At 47.3% G+C, this 21351-nt stretch overlaps 1 protein-coding gene across 5 annotated transcripts in view; it reads left to right on the forward strand.

Annotated features, from left to right (window-relative positions):
* Nucleotides 1–11582: 11582 nt before the first annotated feature.
* Nucleotides 11583–21351, forward strand: part of LOC147111063 (protein FAM3C-like) — a 73187-nt gene continuing 63418 nt past the window's right edge. The window contains exons 1-4 of one of the 5 annotated variants that reach the window (XM_086001540.1): nucleotides 13274–14602; nucleotides 16116–16459; nucleotides 16579–16647; nucleotides 16962–17055. The gene's annotated coding sequence lies outside the window, so the exon portion shown is untranslated. Of the gene's footprint in view, nucleotides 11715–13273; nucleotides 14603–16115; nucleotides 16648–16961; nucleotides 17056–21351 lie in introns of those variants that run through there. The other 4 variants (XM_086001541.1, XM_086001538.1, XM_086001539.1 and 1 more) reach the window with 4 other exon arrangements.

The following is a 21351-nucleotide window of genomic DNA, read 5'->3' on the forward strand; positions in this document are numbered from 1 at the left end:
TTGTAATTCCAGCATCAGCAAATTCAGCAGTGGCTGAGGTTCAGACGTGGAACCTTCCTGTATTGTTCAGTTATGTATTGGATAAACTTACTGCTGCAGCAGAGAAGCTTCCTTAAAACAATGTTTCATGATCAAGGCTTTTCAAGATGAAAAAGGATTTTGATTCTGTTTCTGTAATTAACTTGTTTTAGAAGAGATTTGAAAGGGATGTGACTTATTTTAAGCTAAGTATTTTCGGTGCCGATTATTAAAGAGGTGAAAGAAATAAGGGGTAATTTTAACCCCAAGAATGGGTGGATTTGGGGAAGTAAAAATTTCAAACCCACTTCCAACCCGTCCACTTCCAGTTTTAACAGAGGCGGGGCAGGTGACCAATCCGCTCTCAGGAGGCGGGTTGGTCATTGAAATCTTTCGAGGAGGCTGCAGCCTCCATTTTCACATGATTTTTATTTTTAACTAATCTTGGCCGGGTTTCTCGGGGCTTGGGGAACCCAGCAGGTAAAAGGAGGCGAGAAGGGCCGGATCGATCAGGTAAGTGCACTTACAGCACTGCTTGTGGGCCAGGAGGAGCTGGAGTGTTCCCCGAACCCCCACACCCAGCCCAACAAGAAAACCTCTTCACAGACCCTGCAATTGGCCAGCCTCCCATCTCCCCCACGATCTACCCCCGACCGCCACGATCTACCCCCAACCTCCACGATCTTCCCCCCGACTTCCACGATCTTCCCCTGACCTCCACGAACTTCTCCACGAACTTCCCCCCGACCTCCACGATCTTCCCCCGACCTCCACGATCTTCCCCCGACCTCCACGATCTTCCCCCGACCTCCCCCGACCTCCACGATCTTCCCCCGACCTCCACGATCTTCCCCCGACCTCCACGATCGTCCCCCGACCTCCACGATCGTCCCCCGACCTCCACGATCTTTCCCCGACCTCCACGATCTTCCCCCGACCTCCACGATCTTCCCCCGACCTCCACGATCTTCCCCCGACCTCCACAATCTTCCCCCGACCTCCACGATCTTCCCTCGACCTCCACGATCTTCCCCCGACCTCCACGAACTACCCCGACCTCCACGACCTTCCCCCGACCTCCACGATCTTCTCCACGATCTTCCCCGACCTCCGCGATCTACCCCCGACCTCCGCGATCTACCCCCGACCTCCGCGATCTACCCCCGACCTCCGCGATCTACCCCCGACCTCCGCGATCTACCCCCGACCACCACGACCTTCCCCCGACCTCCACGATCTTCCCCCCGACCACCACGACCTTCCCCCGACCTCCACGATCTTCCCCCGACCTCCACGATCTACCCCCACCTCAGTGTTGTGATCTTTCCCCCCACCCCCCAGGCACCCACAATGATCTCTCCCTCCCCCCTCTCCATTCCACTCCCTGGCTGCGGCCTTGTGCTATCAGGCTGGCTGTCGGGTGGGAAACCAGCGGAAAAAATGTAAAAGGCGTCCTGCTGTTAATTTCAGCAGGACATCTGGGAAACCCTTACCTCCAGGTTTCCTGCCCAGAAATCCTTCCCCCGCCCCCCACCCCCCAACCCCCACCCCCACCACCCACCCCCCCCGCCCCCCCGTTGTGTCTGTGTGTTGATAGAGACACTGAAGACAGGAGTTGGTTTCATAGGTGTTTACTAAACAAAGTCTGGAGGGGAACTAACTGATACAACACAATATACAGGCTTATATAGCCCGAGTGGCCATTACCGGCATTACAGTACACATGGGGCTCTTAAAGGCACATACACTACAATTCCTCCCCTTTTAGCCAACCAGTACATCATATTTTAAGTAATTATTAATTACATGTTACAAGAAAAATAATCTACACATTGCTGCAGTTAATTAATTATAAGTCAGTCTCTCTGGAGGCTTCCTGACTCGGTCCGGATAATGCCTCAGTGGCGTAGTAGTTTCTGGTGGTGTAGTAGGTTCTTTTGGCAAGGCTGATTCGGCTTGAATGCCAGTGTCAGGTTCATCGGGTTCCAGTATCACCGGATCGGAGATAGATATGGGTATCTCTACTTCATCGTTAGGCATATAGAGTTGTGGTGTAGGTTGTCCCTTTTCGGATGACTCTATGATTTGGTCAGCATGGCGCCTTATTATGCTTTCACCAATGTCTACGGTATACATCAGCGGTCCTAGTCATGTGCAGATAGTTCCAGGCTGCCATTTCTCGGTACGGTAGTCCCGGGCCAAAACTTGTTGACCTATCTGGAAGGTTCTAGTTGGCCTTTCATTCATGCCTTGAAATTGCCGCTTCTCCACGTCCCTTCTGATGTTGGGCTTGATCAAATCCAGCCGGCATCTTAGGCTTCTATTGAAGAACATCATGGCGGGAGTTTGGTTTGTAACCATATGTGTTGCATTCCTGTATGCGAACAAGAAGTTATCCACCTTGTGCTGAAGTTTTATGTCTTCATTACCCATGGCCTTTATGGCCTTCTTGAAGGTCTGGACAAACCTTTCAGCCAATCCATTGGTGGCGGGATGGTATGGGGCGGACGTGTAGTGCTTAACCCCATTGTTTTTTAAGAACTTCCTGAATTCTTCGGACACAAATTGCGGTCCATTATCAGAACAGATCTGTTCCGGCAGCCCATTCCTGGCAAATATGGTCCTTAATACTGTGATGGTTTTTTCCGTAGTGGTGGAGGACATCTTTATTACCTCCGGCCACTTGGAGTGTGCATCAACCGCGATTAAGAACATTGAGTCCATAAATGGACCAGCAAAGTCGATGTGTACCCTTTTCCAGGGAGATGAGGGCCACTCCCATGGATGTGGAGGGGCTTGGGGTGGAGCGTTTTGGACCTTCTGGCATCCTAGGCAGCTCTTGGTCATTTCTTCGATGTCTCCATTGATACCTGGCCACCATACAAACGCCCTGGCTAGGTTCTTCATTTTCACTCCACCCAGATGCCCCTCGTGAAGCTCCTTTAGAACTTTATCCTGGAGTTTGGGTGGAATCACCACTCTGGATCCACACATCAAGGTTCCTTGGCACACTGACAGCTGTTCTCTTCTTTGCGAGAATGCTGGCAACAGTGGTTCGCCATGTGCTGGCCTGCTGGCCATCCTTTCACTGTTAAATCGCAGACTCGTGAGAGAGTCGGGTCATTTCTAGTTTCCCTTTCAATGGCAGAATTTGTTACTGGTAGACATTCGATTATGGTAGAGTGGAAAATCTCCACTGGGTCTACGGTAGGTGCTTCTTCTACCGTTGGCAACGGTAGGCGCGATAACCCGTCAGCATTCCCATGCTGTTTTGATCCTTTGTATTCTATGTTGTATTGGTGTGCCCCTAGAAAAAGGGACCACCTCTGTAGCCTTTGCGCTGTCATAATGGGAACACCCTTTTTAGGGTTGAATATGGAGATGAGGGGTTGATGGTCAGTCAACAAGGTAAATTTTTGTCCGTGTAGGTAATGGTTGAATTTCTTCACTCCCCATACCAGGCTGAGTGCTTCCCTGTCGATTTGGGCATAGTTACGCTCAGCTGAGGTCAATGAGCGTGACGCAAAAGCTATCGGCCGTTCCGAGCCATCAGGGAATTTATGCAATAATACTGCTCCTACGCCGTAAGGGGATGCATCGCACGCCAGTCTGATTGGCAGTGATGGGTTGTAATGAGCCAAAACTTCTTTGGACGTGATTAAGTCTTTGCATTTATGAAAGGCACGTTTACAGTCTTCGCTCCATTTCCAAATTACTCCTGTTTGTAGCAGTTCATTAAGAGGGTGTAGAAGAGCTGATAAGTTCGGTAAAAATTTATGATAGTAATTTATTAATCCCAGGAACGACCTTAATTGTGAAACATTTTCAGGTGCTGGGGCTTTTATGACCGCTTCAATTTTTTCAGGTGACTTATGCAACCCTTCCTTATTAATTATGTGGCCACAATGTGATATTTGATTTTGGAAAAATTCGCACTTGGGGCGATTTGCTCGTAGGCCCGTTCTCTCAGCCTAGTGAGCACCTGCTCCAAATTGGCAAGGTGCTCGTTGTCATTTTCTCCTGTTACAAGGATGTCGTCTAGGTAGCATTGAGTCCCCGGAATCCCTTGGAAGACTTGCTCCATAGCTCTTTGCCAGATAGCTGGAGCGGGTGCTACTCCGAAAACCAGTCGATTGTACTGGTACAGACCTTTGTGTGTATTTATCGTGAGATATTTTTTTAGAGGCCTCTTCAACCTCCATCTGTAGATATGCCTGTGCCAAGTCAATTTTGGTGAAACGTTTCCCTCCAGATAGTGAGGCGAAAATATCTTCTATCTTCAGAAGAGGATACTGTACCGTGTGAAGGACCGGGTTTACAGTCACCTTGAAGTCTCCACAGATGCGAATTTTTCTCTGTTCTTCAGATTTATCATTATTCAATGCTTTCTTCATGACTGGAACGATGGGTGTTGCCTACTCGCTCCAATCTATTTTGGATAATACGCCTGCCTTTTCCAAATTCTCCAGCTCTGCCTCGACTGTTGGACGAATTGCGTATGGCACCGGTCTTGCCTTAAAAAACTTGGGAATTGCTGCATCTTCCACTTTTATTGAGGCGGTGATGCCTTTCAAGGTTCCTGGTTTCTCTTGAAACACTTCTTTGGCGTTGGCCAAGATGTCTTTTAATCGTTCAAGTATGACGTCATCATCGTTTTTTTTCTTACTGGTCACCGTCAGTGCCTGAATGGAGTGCCAGTCTAAACGTATTTTCCTGATCCATTCACGTCCCAACAGCGGTGGACCACCATCTTGTAGAATGTATAAATACAACTTTTGTATTTCCTTGCCGTTGTATACAACAGGCACCTTTATTTTTCCTTTGGGGTATACTTTCTGCCCCGTATATGTTTTCAAGATAATGGATGTGTCTTTTAAAGGTATATGCGGAAATAGCCGCTCGTAACCCCGTCGATTTATGACGGTCAGAGCTGATCCTGTATTTAGCTCCATTTTAACTGGGGACCCTGCTGTCGTGAGGGTAACCCAAATGGTCTAGTAATCATCTTTGGCAATTACATTATGTAATTTGAGACAGCTTAGTCTCTTGTTTTCGGAGTCGCTATTGCTCTTCTGGTCTTCGGAGCTACTGTCCGTCATCATTTGTACCTTTCTGTACTTTTCTTTATTGATTTTTTTTTTCTGTCTGTGGATTTTTTTTGTCCAGATCGGCATACCCGTGCAATGTGTCCAATCTTTCCGCATTGCCTGCATGCTTTGTCCTTGAACCAGCAGTCCCTCTGGTCATGGGTGGATCTGCCGCAGCGATAACATCTCTCGAAACCCTGTGTCATTTCATGGGTGCCGAAGTCCTGTGTCTTTTGTTGTATCTCTGCAGCTCCTCTTGCGGCTGCTTCGTATGATACAGCCATACTGAAAGCCTTGTCCAGTGTTAAATCTTTTTCAGAAAGCAGCCTTTTCTGTGTTCCTTCACTTAAGAGACCGCAGATGAATTTGTCTCGAAGATAATCTACTAGTCCTGCCCCGAATTGGCAGTGTTTTGATAGCTTTGATAGCTTTCTTAATTCGGTGAGGTAATCAGCGTTACTTTCATTCTTGTGTTGATTTCTCTTGAAGAATTTGAATCGTTCCGCTATCAGCAGCGGTGTTGGGTTTAAGTGCTCCTGTAGGGTATCAACAATTTCTTTAAAATTCTTGTCCTTTGGTTTGGCTGGCGTGATTAAATTTCGTAACAGCCCGTATGTCTTTGCGCCTTCTATTCCATTTGCGGTGCAATATACCTCCACTCTTTCCACATATGTGGTCCAATGCTCTATCTTGTTATCAAAAACATCAATATTGCCAGACTTAGGCATCCTAGAAATAAAATGGCGCTTCCCGCGCTTTTCTTTCTTTTCTGCAGAAAAGATATGGCGCTTCCCCGCCGCTGCTGCCGATGACAACGCTGTTTCCCGCGGTTTCCGTTCTTTTTATTTATTTATTTACAGTTGGAGACTCGTTCCCGCCGGACTCTCTCTCCAGGTCTGAACGCCGACCTGCTTGCAGCGCCGGCCGTCTCCCGAGTGCTCCCTCCCCGTCTGTTACTGCTTGCCTCCGCTTTCGCTGCTTGGCCCAGCTGTAGAGCCAGCCGCTGGAGCCCCAGCCCAATGCCCAGGAAGGATTATTGCAGTACCTGCCACCAGCTTGACTTGCTGGTGAAACCACAGCTTTTTCTTTTTCTTGATTTTTCTTCAACTTTGGACGCCAGAGGAATCGATGTTCTTGAGGTGCTGCCGAATTGCAGGTAAGTCCGTTTCCAATTCGTCGCCACTGTTGTGTCTGTGTGTTGATAGAGACACTGAAGACAGGAGTTGGTTTCATTGGTGTTTACTAAACAAAGTCTGGAGGGGAACTAACTGATACAACACAATATACAGGCTTGTATAGCCCGAGTGGCCATTACCGGCATTACAGTACACATGGGGCTCTTAAAGGCACATACACTACACCCCCCCCCACCCACACCCCCATAGATTTCAAAAGGGTTATATTATAACAGGACAAAGTACAACAAGATTCAAGATCATTTTATTGCCATATGTAACTAGCACAATGGAATGCTTACTCCCCACTCATTCCCACAATACAAGCATATAAATATAACAGCAAAAAGTAAAAACAAGTATAAATAAAAACAATAAGCAAATAAGCAGAAAGTATAGCAATAACAAATGCAGGATATGATGAATAGTGCAAAAAAGCCTCAATTACCACTGGAAATAATAGTAATGTAATATGATAAATATATGGTAATATAAGTATAATATATATATTTACATAAACATATAACTATAATATGTGGGGCAGTGCGGTTAGCAGTTCAGTAGGCGCACTGCCTGTGGATAGAAACTGTTCTTAAACCTGCTGGTCCTGGTTCAGATGCTGCGGTACAGACGTCCGGACCGCAGGAGGGAGAACAGTTTGTGCCCAGGGTGATTAGGGTCCTGGATGATGGAGCGGGCCTTGTTCCGGCACCTGGTCTGGAAGATCTCCTCGATGGACGGAAGTGCACACCCGATGATCTTTTCTGCCATATTCACAACCCTCTGGATGGCTTTCTTGTTCTGTGCAGTGGTGTTACCATACCACACATTGACACCACTCATCAGGACACTCTCTATGGTGCCGCGGTAAAAGTTCACAAGCCACTGTGTGCTTATGCTGCATTTCCTCAGGCACCGTAGAGGGTAGAGGCGCTGGTGTGCCTTCTTCAGCATAGCCTCAGTATTATGGTTCCAGGCCAGGTCATCAGAGATCTGCAGTCCCAGGAATCGGAAGCAACTGATGACTTCCACTGGTGTCCCGTCAATGCTGATGGGGCGATGGTTCCCTCAGTGGCTTCTGAAGTCCACGATGAGCTCCTTAGTCTTGCCAACATTCAGGGCAAGGTTGTTGTCATTGCACCATCTCATCAGCAGGACTATCTCATCTCTGTACTCCGTCTTGTTATCGTTGCTTATCAGGGCAATTACTGTGGCGTCGTCGGCAAACTTGATAATCCGGTTGTTGCTGTGTATGGCTGTACAGTCATGTGTAAACAGAGAGTACAGCCAAGGACTGAGGCAGCAGCCTTGTGGCGCTCCGGTGTTGAGGACCAGAGTGGATGAAGTGTTGTTCCCTATTTTCACCACTTGAGGCCTACCAGTCAGGAAATCCAGAATCCAATTGCAGATGGGGGTGCCCAGGCCTAGGTCCCTCAGTTTCAGGACCAGCTTGGAGGGAATAATAGTATTAAATGCAGAGCTGTAGTCAATGAACAACAGTCTGACGTAAGTGTCCCTCCTGTCTAGGTGTTCCAGGGCAGTGTGTAGTGTTAGGGAGATGGCATCGTCTACAGACCTGTTCGTCCTATATGCGAACTGGAACGGGTCCAAGGAATCGGATATGATGCTGCTTATGTGTGCCATGACCAGCTTTTCCAGGCACTTCATGGCTATAGATGTTAGAGCCACGGGACGATAGTCATTGAGGCCTGTTACCTTGGTCTTCTTAGGTAACGGCACAATGGTTGTCTCCTTGAAGCACACTGGTACAACAGACTGCTGCAATGAGATGTTAAAAATGTCCGTGAACACAGGAGCCAGCTGGACTGCGCAGGTCTTGAAGACACGGGGTAAAACCCCGTCTGGGCCAGCTGCCTTCCGTGCTTTCACCCTCCTGAAGGTTCTCCGGACCTCGGATTCAGTCAGCTGTAATGTGTAATCCTCTGGGTGACTGGCGGTTTTGATGGCCGGCTCCGTGTTCTCCCTCTCAAAGCGAGCATAAAAAGTATTCAGTTCATCTGGTAGGGAGGGATCGGTGTTAGTGACTCCCGCTGAGCTCCCCTTGTAGTTGGTGATGGCCCTTAGTCCCTGCCACATGCGTCTAGCGTCGGAGCCCCTGCCATACTGAGACTCTAGTTTGTTCTTATAGTCTCTTTTTGCTGCTTTGATAGCCTTTCTGAGGTCATACTTGGCCTTCTTGTAGAGTTCGGTGTCCCCTGATTTGAAAGCGGTACGCCGTTCTATTAGTTTGTTGCGGATGTCTGAGTTCATCCATGGTTTGCAGTTAGGAAATAAACGGACAGTCTTGGTAGGAATGCATTCATCCACCAGTCTGTTAATGTATCCAGTAACGTGGCCTGCGTACACATCCAGGCCTGGGTTCTTGAAAACACTCCAGTCCGTTATTTCCAGCCCACCCTGCAGTTGTAGTTCTGTGTCCGCTGTCCAGCTTCGCACCGTTTTTACTGTTGTGGGTGTGCTCTTTAACTTCTGTTTGTAAACAGGGAGCAGGAGTACGGAAATGTGGTCTGATTTGCCGAAGCCCGGCCGAGCAATGGCACAGTAGGCGTGCTTTATTGTTGTATAGCAGTGATCTAGAGTTTTTTCATTTCTTGTCGGACAGGAGATGTGTTGAAAGTATTTCAGCAATACTTTCTTTAAACTACAATGGTTGAAGTCTCCCGCAATGATAGGAACTGCCTCGGGATACCGGTTCTGAAGTTTACTGACCTCACTGTAAAGTTCACTCAGTGCAGCGTTTGCATCAGCTTGTGACTGAATGTAGACTGCTGCCATGAGAATAGCAGAGATTTCCCTCGGTAAATAAAAAGGGCGACACTTAATTGTTAGTAGTTCTAAATTAGGTGAACAGTGTTGTGAAAGTACCTGGACATCTGTACACCAGTTGTTGTTGATCAGGCAGCAGACACCCCCACCTCTGTTCTTCCCCGTTGAATCAGCTGTTCTGTCGGCCTGAAACAGAAGGAATCCCTGGGGCTGCACCGCCTCATCAGGTATCATGGAGGTTAGCCACGACTCTGTTAGGAACATGGCACAGCACTCCCTAATGTCCCGCTGTGAGGCGATACGGCAATTCAACTCGTCAATCTTATTTGCCAGAGATTGAACATTGGCAAGGAGAATGCTGGGCAAAGCTGGTTTCCACCCCCGTCTGCGTGATCTAACTAGCGGGCCTGCCCGCGACCCCTGCCTGTGGGCTCGTCTGCACCTACTCCCCGGGGCCTGATGGTTCTGGTCAAGGGGTGGACTCCCCTGCCCCCGCAGCTCTCCATTGTCCCTCAGTACCTCCACAGGAAAGTCTTTTGTTAAGTTTCTTGTTGTGATGTCTGTATTTCCGTAAAAAACCACTGGAATGTTCCGTAATTCCAAGAGTGTTTGGCGACAATATATAATAACCACTTTCGCGCTCAGGATACACATAATAATAAATAAAAAGCAACAGCGAACCTGCGGGAGACGAGGCGGTCGAGCGGCGGCGATGATAAAAGCGGTGGCGAGGCAGATAGGCCCAGAGCGGCGACGGCAGCAGCAGCGGTCCTGTGGTAGACGAGGCGGCGGCTGTGAGGCAGGTATGCCTATATTCGAGGCAGGTAAGCCCATGGGCGAGGCAGGTAGGCCCAGAGGCGAGACAGGTAGGTCTAGAGGCGAGGCAGGTAGGCCCAGAGGCGAGGCAGAAGGGGAAAGATGGGGGGGGGGGTGGTGTTGTTAGTGTCAACTTGTTCATATTTTTATTAATAATGCATGAATGCAATTTCTGTTTTTATAAATTTATTAGCTGCAAACTTAGTGTGAAATAATTGAGATTAATTCAGGGTGACAATGCAGTCCTGTGCCAGATATTACATTTACATCTAATTAGAAGATGCACCATTTTCGTATGTCTTAATAAACATCCTGAATATTTGATAAATTATTTAAATAATTCATAGAATATTGAATTGTGATCATTCATACACCTCTATATAAAATATTATTTAGAATAATTAGGCTAATTTGTTACATTGTAGATTGTTAGTTATATTAGGAATAACACTAATTTTGCTATTTAATACTATTTGCACATGCAGATTGGGCTAATTAATAGTTTAACTTAATTTAATTACTCTTCATGTAACATGGTTAAGGTAAGATGCTCAGCTGGGAAAGCTATAGAGTCCTCAGTCATTCAACGTTTTTTTGAGCAGGAACCATTTGGTCTTTCCTTACCCTATATTCAGTTCTCCTCCCACACTTGATCCAAGTGGCTAAGAACTCAACAATTCAAAATGCTGCAGTTCCATTTTTACAAAGGTGAGCCTTCAAGTGTTGATGACTTTTGTAGCTTTTTCTGTGTTTTTGATGTGGTTGTACATACTTTCAGACTCTGCTTAGAGTGCACAAGTCTTTTCGTATCACACACACACTGAAGTCTCCTAAGAAATCATAATTTTGTCATCTGCAATATGTGTCAAAGTTTAGATAAACTGTGAACAGCAGAACCGAAGAGATCAACACCGTTGTTCGGCTAAAAGCAGTTGATGCTGTCTCTAGACTAGGATGACCATCTGTCCCCGTTTTCCGGAGACGGTTCCCAGATGATGGACTGTGTCCCTGTGAAAACAATGTCCCCAGAAAAGTGCCCGGTTCAGGAAACTCGTCCCCAAATACGCGCAGGTTCAAATCAGGAGCCACATGACCCCGAGCTGCCCTGTGGCCTGTCAACAAAGTGGGTGGGGCTGTGCGGCGGGGTGGGTTCCGATTAGTGGGAGAGATGTCAATCTCCTGTTTTGAACCGATAGACGGGGTGGACTCACTGAGGGACTTTAATTTATGCAGAGATTGTGGCTGCAATATGTATTCTCTGCCTCTGGCGCTGCTTTTCCAGATTCAGTTGGCATCAAAATAACAAAAAGTTTTGCCTCGCTACACTGCACAACCTACACTTTCCGCCCTGGCTACTTTGCTGTGCTTCTACCTAGTGTGTCCCTGGCTTGGGTTTAGAAAATATAGTCACTCTACTCTAGACATAGTGAAAAGAGCAGACAAAAAGGGCAGGACTCCCAAGAACTCTAGCACCAATTTCTCTAAGTGGTGTCTTTGCTCTTTTCCCAAATCGAGGGTTAATTGGTGCTCTTGTAGTCGCAGTGCCTTCCCACAGTTGAGAACACGAGCTCCCCATGTGGAGTCTGCAGGAGAAGCAGGGTTCAAAGGCAGGGGGGTAATTGGATCAGGACGCGCAGACGTAAATCAGTTCCCATTTCAAGGTGATGTGTTCTGTTTCTTTTTTTATATAATACTTTGATATTTTTATTTATATAGTTATACAGCAACATTCACTGCAATTTGTGAAGCACAGTTGGATGGAGCAAAGGAACATCTTTGCAGACTGAGCAGCTGGGAGATGCAAAATAGAGGTGCTGCCACATCACCACTGGTAGGATAGCGTAATTACAATGATACAAATTTATATGAGCAGATTTTATTATAAATATGGACGTTGTTAAATCCGTGTATCTTTAGGTAGTGCGTCCTTCAATCAATAGACAGAGACTGCAGAGGAACAATCAACAGGTGTTTACTGGATGAGGGTTACTCTAAAAACTAACAGTACAGATCCCTACTCAGGGTTTATATACAGGTGTGGTCACTGCCGGTACTACAGTATACAGGAGCTGTAAAAAGTAGTTCTCCCCTTAAAGGTACATACACTACAGACATAGTAATTTACAATTGGAAAAGTTGACAACAGGAAGTAATATTTTGTCAACACTCCTTGCACCCACCTTTTTGACCAAGCATTTGGTCATCCTTCTTTATCCTGGCTGGGGAGTCTCGAACTTGGGGTCGGCCATTTAGGACTGAGATTAGGAGAAATTTCTTCACACAGAGGGTGGTGGATCTTTGGAATTATCTACCCCAGAGGGCTGTGAATGCTCTGTCGTTGAGTATATTCAAGACAGAGATCGATAGATTTTTGGATACTAAGGGAATCAAGGGATGTGGGGATAGGGTGGGAATCAAGGGATGTGGGGGTAGGGTGGGAATCAAGGGATGTGGGGATAGGGTGGGAATCAAGGGACGTGGGGGTAGGGTGGGAATCAAGGGATGTGGGGATAGGGTGGGAATCAAGGGATGTGGGGATAGGGTGGGAATCAAGGGATGTGGGGATAGGGTGGGAATCAAGGGATGTGGGGATAGGGTGGGAAAGTGGAGTTGAGGTAGAAGATCAGCCATGATCTTATTGAATGGCACAGCAGGCTCGAAGGGCCGAATGGCCTACTCTTGCTCCTATTTCTTATGTTTTTATGTTCTTCGGCTTGGTGTTCATTTTTTGATTACACCTCTGAAACGTTTTGGGGTGTTTTTCCATGTTAAAAATGCCACATAAATCAAAGTTGTCACTGAAGACTCCATTCTTTTTGCTCAGTATGGTGAACAAATTAACTACAGAACTTGTTCCACCAGCTGCACCCTGCCAACTGTATGATGTGATGTAATATTATCATTGTGCTCCCAGGTGAAACCAGGCCGCACGATTTAATGGACATTTTGAATTAACATAGAAACATAGAAGATAGGAGCAGGAGTAGGCCATTCGGCCCCTCGAGCCTGTTCCGCCATTTAATGAGATCATGGCTGATCATCCAAATTCAGTACCCTGTCCCTGCTTTCTCCCCATATCCCTTGATCCCTTTAGCCTTAAGAAATATATCTAACTCCTTCTTGAATATATTTAATGAATTGGCCTCAACTGCCTTCTGTGGTAGAGAATTCCACAGGTTCACCACTCCCTGGGTGAAGAAATTCCTCCTCATCTCAGTCCTAAATGGCTTACCCCTTATCCTTAGACTGTGACCCCTGGTTCTGGACTCCCCCACCATCGGGAACATCCTTCCTGCATCTAGTCTGTCTAGTCCTGTTAGAATTTTATATGTTTCAATGAGATCCCCTCTCATTCTTCTAAACTCTAGCGAATATAAGCCCAATCGACCCAATCTCTCTTCATATGTCATTCCTGCCATCCCAGGTATCAGTCTGGTGAATCTTCGCTGCACTCCCTCCATGGCAAGAACATCCTTCCTCAGATAAGGCGACCAAAACTGCACAAAATACTCAAGGTATGGTCTCACCAAGGCCCTGTACAACTGCAGCAAGACATCCTTGTTCCTGTACTCAAATCCTCTTGCTATGAAGGCCAACATACCATTTGCCTTCTTAACCGCCTGCTGCACCTACATGCTTACCTTCAGCGACTGGTGCACAAGGACACCCAGGTCTCGTTGCACTTCCCCTTCTCCCAATCTATTGCCATTCAGATAATAATCTGCCTTCCTGTTTTTGCCACCAAAGTAGATAACCTCGCATTTATCCACATTGGGCAGATGCATGGCAGATGCAGTATAATCACCCAACCTGTCCAAATCATACTGGAGTTTCTCGTCATCCTCCTTACAGCACACACGCCCACCCAGCTTTGTGTCATCTGCAAACTTGGAGATATTACATCTAGTTCCCTCGTCTAGATCATTAATATATATTGTGAATAGCTAGGGTCCTAGGACCGATCCCTGCAGTACCCCACTAGTCACTGCCTGCCACTCGGAAAAAGACCCGTATATTCCAACTCTTTGCTTCCTGTCTACCAACCAGTTCTCTATCCAAGTCAGTACCTTGCCCCCAATCCCATGTGCCTTAACTTTACACGCTAATCTCTTATGCGGGACCTTATCGAAAGCCTTCTGAAAGTCCAAATACACCACATTGACTGGTTCTCCCTTATCTATTCTACCAGTTACATCCTCAAAAAATACCAGTAGATTAGTCAAGCATGGTTTACCTTTTGTAAATCCATGTTGACTTTGTCCGATCCTGTCACTGCTTTCCAAGTGCTCTGCTATTACATCTTTTATAATGGACTCTAGCATTTTCCCCACTATCGACGTCAGGCTTACCGGTCTGTAATTCCCCGTTTTCTCTCTACCACCTTTTTTAAATAGTGGGGTTACATTAGCTACCCTCCAATCCATGGGAATTATCTGAGGTAAACTACCGAGCCAACATTTTTCTCCTGGTGCTCAGGTTGACATGTAAGGCACTCCTTTGCCAGGCCCCTTGTAAATAAATTCTATACTGGCATTAAATGATGGTATTTTCGCCCACTGTGACTCAGTATTTGGACCAATGGACTACCTGTGAGGGAGCATTATATGGAGATACAAAACTTTAAAGGAAGAGCTCAGGGAAAAATTCTTGGGCTCATCAAAGTGCCGGAGAATGCAACACTTAATAATTTCAGGAATCCATCAAGCACTTCCCGGTCAGGTAAGAGACAGATGTTAAAGTTCCCAACACCCTCCTGCACCCGTGTGGTAGTTTTCCATTTCCCTGTGGCTGAAGTGAGATCACCAACTAGTAACTGTGGGCCTGTGTCCACTAGGGTGCAGACTTTCCCATCTCATCTCATATATAGAACCCGGGGGGTGGGGGTGGAAATTTGGTTAGTTAGTGCCTCTGGGGGCGCTAGGAACTTAGCGCCGCTCGCGAAATTGACCAGTCGTTTTGCGGCAGCGCTAAACACTACCGCCATGATCTCCTGCGCCCGCAGATCGTGACATCAGTCAAGTGTGCAACGCCCCGGTAATGCCCCAGACCAGATATTGAGTCGCGCCCCCTGCCTTTAGCGCCTGCCGCTAGGAACGACAGGTAGAGGGGAACGTTTTCAAGTCGGGAAGGGGCTGGGGGAGCGCTATTTAAGGGCGGGTGCTTCCTGCTTTTTCTTGTCGGCAAAATTTTTGATTTTAACACTGTCCTAAGGTGTTTTGGCCCTTAGCACCACTTTCGAGGTTCCTAAGCGCCGAGCTCTTTCCTTGGGCCTACCCATTAGTGCATCCAACACAATTGCTTTTGAGGTCTCTCCAGGCCGAGAGTCAAGGCTGCTCTGAGCAGTGAGTGGCTGGCCAGCAAGATGGCCCCTCCCCTTTAAGAACTAGACGGTGCCAGTCTGTCTGGCTTCCATGGTAATTGACATCGCCTGAGCTTTGGTCACGTTCTGAGGTAGCGCCTCGCTCCCTGACGTTTGCGCCTTAAGAGAGGTGTGTAGTGCCTGAATTAGCGCTCAAATCACCTCCATGGGCGATGGAGGCGAATTTTGCAGTCAGAGGTGATAATTAGCGCCGGGTGCTAAACTTTGCGCCCGGCCGATATTAGCGTCCCCAAAATGGGCAATACCGAATTTTTCCCCCAACTCTTATCCCATCTGTCTGGTGTGGATTTTAAGCCCATTCCTGAAGTGTAAGGCCAGTGCCTAACCTGCTGTGCCACCCACTTCCTTAGAACATTTTACACAGATTTTAATATATAGGTTTTGTTTAACCCTATGTGCAATGATATGGAGCTGTCAAGCTCATGCCATGATCGGTATATACGCTGGGTAAATTGACATGCCGAATCTTTTAATATGCAAGTTATTTGAAACTGTTAGGAGTGATTTTTTTAGTCTTCAGTAACAATCTAAATCTGGTATAGAAAGCAATGTGGGTGAGAGGGTGAATATTGTGGAGTTAGCACAGGGTTAGTCATCACGAGGTTAATGTCAGGAATAACAACAACACCCAAATACATAGACTTCAACTTTGAGGTGTGAAACTGATTTTTTTTTAAATTACATCATATAATTGGCAACTTTTGAAAGCAAAAATATTGAACTGTCCAGAAAATTCTAAAATTAATACAAAAGACAGAATGCTAAAAGTCTAATTTTGTTATAATTTTTTTCCATGACTAAGTTGGAGAAATAATTATTCAGGTTATTAAAAGTTTTATTCATTTTTATTAGAAGCAAAAAAGAATCATAACTTAAGGCAGCACCTCCCAAACCCACGACCTCTATCACCTAGAAGGACAAGGACAGCAGACGCATGGGAACACCACCACCTCCAAGTTCCCCTCCAAGTCACACACCATCCTGACTTAGAAGTATATCGCCGATCCTTCATCGTCGCTGGGTCAAAATCCTGGAACTCCCTCCCTAACAGCACTGTGGGAGTACCTTCACCACACGGACTGCAGCGGTTCAAGAAGACGGCTCACCACCACCTTCTCAAGGGCAATGAGGGATGGGCGATAAATGCTGGCCTTGCCAGCGACGCCCACATCCCACAAACTAATAAAAAAAAAGTGGTAATTCCAATCTCTTCGAATTCCTATCCTGTTAATTGTTCACTTTTTGGAATTGGCAAAAGATACCAAGTGCAACAGTGAGTACACAGGTTATTAAAAGTTTTATTCATTTTTATTAGAAGCAAAAAAGAATCATAACTTAAGGCAGCACCTCCCAAATCCGCGACCTCTACCACCGAGAAGGGCAAGTGAGTACACACGTGTTTGATAGTTAAGTATGGTGTTGTGACAGTGTCATAAAGTTTGTAGCAGAAGTGAGTTAAATTCCATACACTGTATTTGCCAATTTATACAACTTGTAGCTGCCTTCTGTTGACTTTAACATCACAGGCAACAACTCCGTGTCTCGCAATTTACACCAGCTTGCAGGAGAGTGATGTTTGGGTGTCTCTTATTTACATAAACCTATTAACTATTGCAATTCTTTCAGTTAACTGGGTGTGCCACATTGGTTGCAAGATGCCACGTTGTCACAAACTCCTCCCTCTTTTATTACCAACAGAATCCAAAGTTTGAATTGTTAGGTTCAGCTACTGTAAGAAGCACCGAGGTAAAAAAATACTCGCAGAGCTGACAATTTGATGGCTGAAAAGCAGGTAAGTTCGACTGGTTTACATCATCAACACAGAAAGGGAAAACAATAGTCTCATTTTGTTGTAGTCTAGTATTGTTGAATTTTCTTTCCCTATTTGCTACTACTTCCTGGTTTTTTGATGTACTTTCAGCTCTTAAAGAAATAATTTAACAAATATTATACCCTACTTCAATTGAGGCCATATTTTTACATCTGGGATGATCAGTTCATATTTGAAAACAGAAGGATTATATTACATACTGACTTACTTTCTGAAATTCACCTACAGATTATTACTCGATAAACATCCTGTAATTGGGTCACAATCATTAACTCTTCATTCTAGGTATCATATATCAACTGTGTGGAACATCTTGGTTAGCAAAAGAAAATTCAACAAGGTACAATATTGAAATAAAAGTGCCCAGGCAATTCCATAGCATATAGTTTATGGAAGTAAAATGCTGAATACATGGCAGTGTTTTACAGGCAGTAATCTCACTGTGCTGTTCATTTTGTATGGGCTACATTTTATAAATACATTTCAATATGGAAGGCAGTAGAAATGGAAGCAAAGTTTTCCAGTGGTATCTATCTGTGTGTTACTGTTGTTGTTGTAGTCGGAGTGAATTGCTTATTTGTGATATTTCCTTTTGGTTACGCTCTCAGTAAGCAGTGAAACCTTATGATGGGTGCTGCTCTTGCTGCCCAGTACTGGGTGGTGGAGAAAGAAAGAAAGACTTGCATTTATATAGCGCTTTTCATGACCACCGGATCTCTCAAAGTGCTTTACAGCCAATGAAGTACTTTTGAAGTGTAGTCACTGTTGTAATGTGGGAATCGCAGCAGCCAATTTGCGCACAGCAAGGTCCCACAAACAGCAATGTGATAGTGACCAGATAATCTGTTTTTGTTATGTTGGTTGAGGGATAAATATTGGCCAGGACACCGGGGGGAACTCCCCTGCTCCTCTTCGAAATAGTGCCATGGGATCTTTTACGCCCACCTGAGAGAGCAGACTGGGCCTAGGTTTAACGGCTCATCTGAAATACGGCACTTCCGACAGTGCAGCACTCCCTCAGCACTGCACTGGAGTGTCAGCCTAGCTTTGTGCGCTCAAGTCCTCAAGGAGGAGGAAGAAGAGCAGCAGCAACAGCAGCAGCAGTAGAGACCTCGGCTACAGTTGGACCGCTGAGTAGACAGCTCACAGGAGGCCTTACCCACCCAAGAAGGCCTTCAGGCCAAGGGGGATCTTGCTAGAATATCTGAGAAGCAGTGACTGAGGAGGCTGTGCTTCTTGAGAAAGGTTGTTTCTGACCTTTGCCACCTCCTGTATGAAAACCCACTGCCTGCCATGCCAGGGGGCCATGCCAGTGGCTGCTAAGGTGACAACAGCCCTGAACTTCTTTGCCTCAGGATTGTTCCAGTGTGCTACTGGGGAAATCTCGGGCATCTCACAGCTGTCGGTCCATAAGTGCATCAAGGAGGTGACTGATGCTTTATTTGCCAAGGTGAACCGATACATTTTATTTCCCATTGATGACAGCAGACAAAATGAGAGAGCCTTGGGGTTCACAGCAATAACAGAGCACTATTGACTGCGCTCAAGTTGCAACCAAGGCCCCATGAGGACAGGCAGGAAGCTTTGTCAACCGCAAGGGGTACCACTCCATCAATGTGCAGCTTGTGTGTGATCACTACAAACGGATTGTGCTACGAGGTGCTTCCTCAGTGGCTTTACCAATTCTGGTGGTAGGCTGCTGTGAATGATGTTGGGGCCCTTGAGATGCTCGTAGCTGGTGACCAATAGGAGCTCGAGCCTGTAAAGGCACAACTGCAGACTTTTTTTTTTATTCGCTTATGGGATCTGGGCGTCGCTGGCAAGGCCAGCATTTAATGCCCATCCCTAGTTGCCCTTGAGAAGGTGGTGGTGAGCAGCCTTCTTGAACCACTGCAGTCCGTGCAGTGAAGGTACTCCCACAGTGTTGTTAGGTAGGGAGTTCCAGGATTTTGACCCATTGATAATGACTGATCGGCGATATACTTCCAAATCAGGGTGGTGTGTGACTTGGAGGGGAACTTGAAGGTGGTGGTGTTCCCATACGTCTACTGCCCTTGTCCTTCTAGGTGGAAGAGGTCGCGGGTTTGGGAGGTGCTGCCGAAAATGCATTGGCGAGTTGCTGCAGTGCATCTTGCAGATGGTACACACTGCAGTCACGGTACGCCGGTAGTGGAGGGAGTGAATGTTTAAGGTGATGGATGGGGTGCCAATCAAATGGGCTGCTTTGTCCTGGATGGTGTCGAGCTTCTTGAGTGTTGTTGGAGCTGCACTCATCCAGGCAAGTGGAAAGTATTCCATCACACTCCCTACTTGTGCCTTGTAGATGCTGTAAATGCTTTGGGGAGTCAGGAGGTGAGACACTCACCGCAGAACACCTAGCCTCTGACCTGCTCTTGTTGCCACAGTATTTATGTGGCTGGTCCAGTTAAGTTTCTGGTCAATGGTGACCCCCAGGATGTTGATGGTGAGGGATTCAGCGATGGTAATGCTGTTGAATGTCAAGGGGCGGTGGTTAGACTCTCGCTTGTTGGAGATAGTCATTGCCTGGCGCTTCTGTGGTGCGAATGTCACCTGCCACTTATCAGCTCAAGTCTGAATGTCATCCAGGTCTTGTTGCATGTGGGCATGGACTGCTTCATTATCTGAGGAGTTGTGAATGGCGCTGAACACTGTGCAGTCATCAGTGAACATCCCCATTTCTGACCTTATGTTGGAGGGAAGGTCACTGATGAAGCAGCTGAAGATGGTTGGGCCTTGGACACTGCCCTGAGGAACTCCTGCAGCGATGTCCTAGGGCTGTGATGATTGACCATCAATCACCACAACCATCTTCCTTTGTGCTAGGTATGATTCCAGCCAGTGGAGCGTTGTGGTAAACCACTGTAGTTCACTGTGTTCACTGTTGTTGTTGTTGTTGTTGTCGTTCACTCTTGTTTCACTGTTGTGCCTGACTATGCCTCAGCTGACTCCGCCCCTGGGCTACCGAGTATAAGAGCGGCCGCATGGCAGCTCCTGGCATTCGGTCGTCCACTAGAGGCATAGCCCTGATCTGTCTGAAGTGCAATTCAGTAGTTAATAAAAGCCTGTCGTTCTGAACTCTGCCCAGCCTTTTATTAGAATTGATAGCGCATCAATTTTATTAACTACTGAAAAAAAAAAAAAACGATGCTGCAGATTCTTAAGATCAAGTGCCTGGAACTCGACCCGCAAGAACCGGACTTGACTGCTAAGTTCTCGCACTGGCTGCACTGTTTTGAGTCCTTTCTGACTGCATCCGGCGAGACCGTCGCCGCCGATGCCGACAAGCTCAGGGTGCTGAACTCTAAAGTAAACCACCGAGCTTTTGCCCTTATCCGGGACGCTACAAGCTACCAGGGGGCTATCGACATCTTGAAGGAGCAATACGCACGCCCGGTCAACTATGTTTACGCAAGACATCTCCTGGGGTCTCGCAAACAACAGCCCGGGGAACCCACAGAAGCATACATACGGGCGCTGAAGGAACTCGGCCGAGCCTGCGAATGCAAGCAAGTAACAGCCACGGAACATACGGAGGAGCTCATCCGGGACGCCCTCGTGGCGGGCCTCAGGTCCACTCACACACGGCAGCGACTGCTGGGAAGTAGCGAGCTCGACCTGAAGAAGGCGATTTCACTCACCCTCTCGTTGGACGTAGCCCACCGGAACATGGAGGCCTACTCCCCGGACCGCGCGGCCGCCTCATGGATGCCGCAGCCGCCGCCACCTTGGGACGCGGCGCCACCACGGGCCCTGGCCTCAACTGCTGCAGCGATGTCCCGCCCGAGCCAGAAATGTTATTTCTGTGGCCAAGCCAAACACCCCAGGGCGCGCTGCCCGGCGAAAAACGCGGTCTGCTCTGCCTGCGGTAAGAAGGGACACTACGCTGGCGTCTGCAGAAGTCAGAAGACCCCTACCTCCAGCAGCGCCGCGTGCGATTCGTGGGAGCGGCCATCTTGCCTCCCTCCAGCCTCGTGGGGATCGGGATCGTCATGGGCGCCGCCATTTTGTCCTTCCTCTCCGACGCCGCCATCTTGTCCGCCATTCTGCCAACGGGCCCCCGACTCACCCACCGCCGCCTCACCGGGGTTCTACAGCGACGCTACCGACTCCACAGCGGCCTCCATCACGCTGGATCAATCCAGACCCCATCAGCTAGCCAGGTCCACGATGGACATCCAGGTAAATGGCCGCGCCACAACTTGCCTTTTTGATTCCGGGAGCACGGAGAGCTTCATA

Source organism: Somniosus microcephalus, chromosome 11 (assembly GCF_052327205.1).
Source record: "Somniosus microcephalus isolate GS21.2 chromosome 11, FLI_Smic_1.0, whole genome shotgun sequence".
NCBI lineage: Eukaryota > Metazoa > Chordata > Chondrichthyes > Squaliformes > Somniosidae > Somniosus > Somniosus microcephalus.